Genomic DNA, 3,817 nt, shown 5'->3' with positions numbered 1-3,817 from the left:
ATCTGACATTAGCAAAGATATCTCTTGATTACACATCCTCATCTGAATCTGGCTTGAAACTCTGGCAGTTCTTTGTCAATATATGTTTGTATCTATTTTTGGATTATCTTTAGCAAAATTTTACTTGTGTGAGATATTAATGATATTGCCCAGTGACTTCTGCATTCCATGTGGTCACCTCTCTTTGGAATGGACACAACTATGGCTCTCTTCAAGTAATTTACAAATTTCTTGGCATTGATGAGTGCGTGCCTCCAGTGCATCCTCAGTTTGTTGAAAGATTTCAATTGTTGAAAAATTTCAAACCGTAATCCTGGGGCCTTGTTTTTTGCCAATGCCTTCAATGTGCCTTGAACTTCCTCCTTCAGAGTCATTGGCTCATGATCATATGCTACCTCTTCAGAAGGCTGAACACTGACTATCTCTTTCTGATATTGTGACTCTGTATTCCTTCCATCTTTTTTTTGTCACTTTCAAACCCACTTTTATTTCTTTTCTCCTCCTCACACACACACAGCTTCAGGGGTCTCCACACACCACATTTACAGCCACTGTACAGTCAATGTTGGTCAGGTACCTAAAATTTATTCTTTTATACCTAAAATTGTGTTGGCATCAAAATGACAGCTAACCAATGTTAAATCCATAAAGTATTTACAAAGCACAGAGCATGTTAAGCTTTAGACACTTGGCAATTAAATCACATAAATATAGGATCAGATGCTCATTGTACATGATCTCAGTCAGGTGTTTACCAGTCCCAACTATGGAATCTGTTCACTGGCTTCAAAGGACAGCAAAGGCAACAGGCAGTTACTTCGGAGGTCAGGAACATTATGATCTGGATGCACTCTATGATGTTACCCAAGTGTCATGTACCACCTACCTTTCTCCAAGGTGGTCTCATTCTAGGATGGGAGGTCCAGCTGATAGAAACTGAAGACAGACAATATAACATTTATTCTGTAAAACCATCCTACTCATACTAGGCATTCACTGTGATTTTGAACGCAATTCATCCCCAAAATTTGTCATGGTCATCTTGGAATTTTAGGTTGGGTGATCCATCAATTTTCCCATCAAATGTTGCTTATTTCCAGGTACTGTAAGAGGACTAAATGATGCCTAGACAGCAACTATTGGTTGTAATACCCCACATGCAATTTTCTCCCATAATATGGAAAATATCTCACATCTATAACTCTTTCGGGAGGGGAAATCTTAACTGCCATGTCTTTATTCTTTGAAGTCCATAATATCCTTGGCTTTCCTTTAGGTTTTTTTAATCCAATGATTCTGTTCATTTTCACTAGAAAATAAGGGTTTCCTCCGGAATACCCATATTCACTATCACATTCACTGCATTTTCCAAGTAAATGAAGGGGACGCTAACATGCAGTATAAACAGGGTCCTTCTGTTCAAAAAGTTCTCCATCAGCACAGGTCGTGTGATTCTTCCTTTCTTCTAAGTCATATAACTTTAGAAAATGGTCAAGGTCTTTAATGCATCCTTCACAGGAAATGGCATCAAACTGAATGAATACTCCAATGCAGTCACTGATTTGGGGAAACACATAAGTTATGGACTGGGAACCTGGTTATTTTGAAACCTCATCATTCAGAGTCTGAAGCATGACCCACATTGTGAATGAGAAGAGAGCTGCCAAAACCCATAGAAGACTATGTAGACGAGCAAGATCAAACCATTTTATGGGTCATTTAATTGTCCAGATTCAAGGGCTCGTTCATGTACAATGTTCTTCTGTGATTATAACTCACCGCTACACATTCTTGCAACCCACACACATTCACTCACTCCTGTCACCAGCTGGGGTGGCAGCGTGGAAGAGTCACAAGATAGCGGCGGGAATGGAAATTTCCTCTCCAGGCTGTGGGGCAGGAGCTGGCTTCCCGGAATGGCTAGGTACTTCTGCCAGAGCTCCTCCCTGTTGGTATGCTCCGTACAAATCTGTACAAAGGAGGTCGTAGGGCTCCGACCTGGCACACTCAGAGCTCAGCTCCAAGCAGCAGTCCCCTTTCCATCTTCTTTTGATGCTTTCTGCATCATTCAATATTTTGCCCATAAAATCCTTCACTATTACAAGTCGAGACCTGAATGTTTTATTTGGTTCCCTCAGTTTGAGAAATGTTGAGCATGTTCTCTCCTTTTGGTTTTCTAACTCCAGGTCTATGCACATTTCATTTTAATATTTGACTTTGTCTTTTCAAGCTGCTCTTTGAAACTATATTCAGCTCCTCATTTCTTCCATTTGCATTAGCATCTCTACACTGGAGAGCAAGTTTAAGAGCTTCTTCTCATCTATTTTGATCTTTTCTTTCTTTTTTATCTTCTTAATGGCCTTTTGTTTTCTTCCCATATGATATATTAATCCTGAGCAAGTGGGACTAAAGGGATGCTAACAAAATACATTGGCCAGATCTAACACAGCAAGTTTGTCAGGTATCTATGAACAGTTTTTAACCATTTGTAACATCTATGACTGTGTTTCTCACTTTTCCTAGCAGTTGGTATCATCTAATATAGAATCTAACCTAGGTATGTATTCTGCCAAACAGGATGGACTTGAAACTACTCAGTGTTTTCCAATATAAGGATGCATCTGCTCTTGTATTAAACAAATCTAGAATTTGATCATTTATTTTAGACCAATGCATTGTGACCTTCTACAAAGAGTCTCTATGGACTCATGGCATGGTGTTGTAGGATCAGCACTAGACTGAGAACCACAAGGTCAGCAGTTCAACCCCACAGCTGTTCTTCGCAAACTCTACACAGAGTCTCTATGAGTCAGAACCGACTTAATGGCACTAAGCAACAATACCACATAAGGTCTCTAGAGCCCCTACAGGGTTCTGACCTGTGGGGACATTCAACTGAAGACACATACAAGCAGAGGGTGGGAGGCAAGTTCCTCATTTTTTTTTTTTCCTCTCGCACATAACCACCAGCAGTAGTCATTTACCTAGTACACAGAAAGGAAAGCCATGGCCTCACTAACTGTTGCCTCTCTCTTTTTAACCACAGGTGACAAAGCCTTGTTGTTGTTGTAAGTGCTGTCAAGTCAGGTTCTGACCTATAGTGAGCCTGTGTAGGCTTTCCAAGGAGCAGCTGGCGAACAGCTTCCCGGTTCAAGTGGACTCTGCAGTCCAGGGCATTAATCAATAGTGCCACACCAGGACTCTGACAAAACCTACAGGGAGATAATTAAGTTACAACAATATTACACCTCAAAAGTGGGAGGGGATAGGGAAAGTAATGTAAATCCAAACAAAGTCTGTTTAAAAAAAATCTTTTAGACAGAAATATTCTCAAATATTAGGCTTAACATTATTTTCTGAAAAAACTGTAAATATTCCACATAATAGTTTTGAAACAATATTCTCTATACTTTGAATAATGACTCTCTTAGTTGAACCTACTGGACTTTGTGCTATTAGATATAAAAGAGGCAAAGTTGTGATCAAATATTGTTGTTGTTAAGTGTCGTTGAGTTGGTTCTGATCCACATTGACCCTGCATAGGGTTTCCAAGGAGTGGCTGGTGAGTATGAACTGCCAACTTTGTGGTTAGTAGTCCAGTGCTTATCCAACAGCAACAATGGAAAAAATAATTTAAAGATAGATTTATTTTTTAATACCTAATTCAAGCTACTTATAAAAAATTTAGTTTCAGGTTACTACAAACATAAAGCTTTGTTAAAATTAAAGCATTTACTTATTTTTTGTAACATAAAAATAACTCATAAGTACACACGTGAAAAAAAGATAGGCATGTTTCATCCTAACTTCCCTAATC

The 3,817-nt window shown here is 39.1% G+C and overlaps 1 pseudogene; it reads right to left on the bottom strand.

Moving 5' to 3' along the window:
• Positions 1 to 985: 985 nt before the first annotated feature.
• On the bottom strand, positions 986 to 1,708 carry LOC102815390 (annotated as a pseudogene).
• Positions 1,709 to 3,817: the final 2,109 nt, after the last annotated feature.

The sequence above is a fragment of the Chrysochloris asiatica genome, unplaced genomic scaffold (assembly GCF_000296735.1).
Source record: "Chrysochloris asiatica unplaced genomic scaffold, ChrAsi1.0 scaffold00166, whole genome shotgun sequence".
Taxonomy (NCBI): domain Eukaryota; kingdom Metazoa; phylum Chordata; class Mammalia; order Afrosoricida; family Chrysochloridae; genus Chrysochloris; species Chrysochloris asiatica.
The sequence above is the reverse complement of the archived record's forward strand: the minus strand, read 5'-3'. Positions and strand labels throughout refer to the sequence as shown.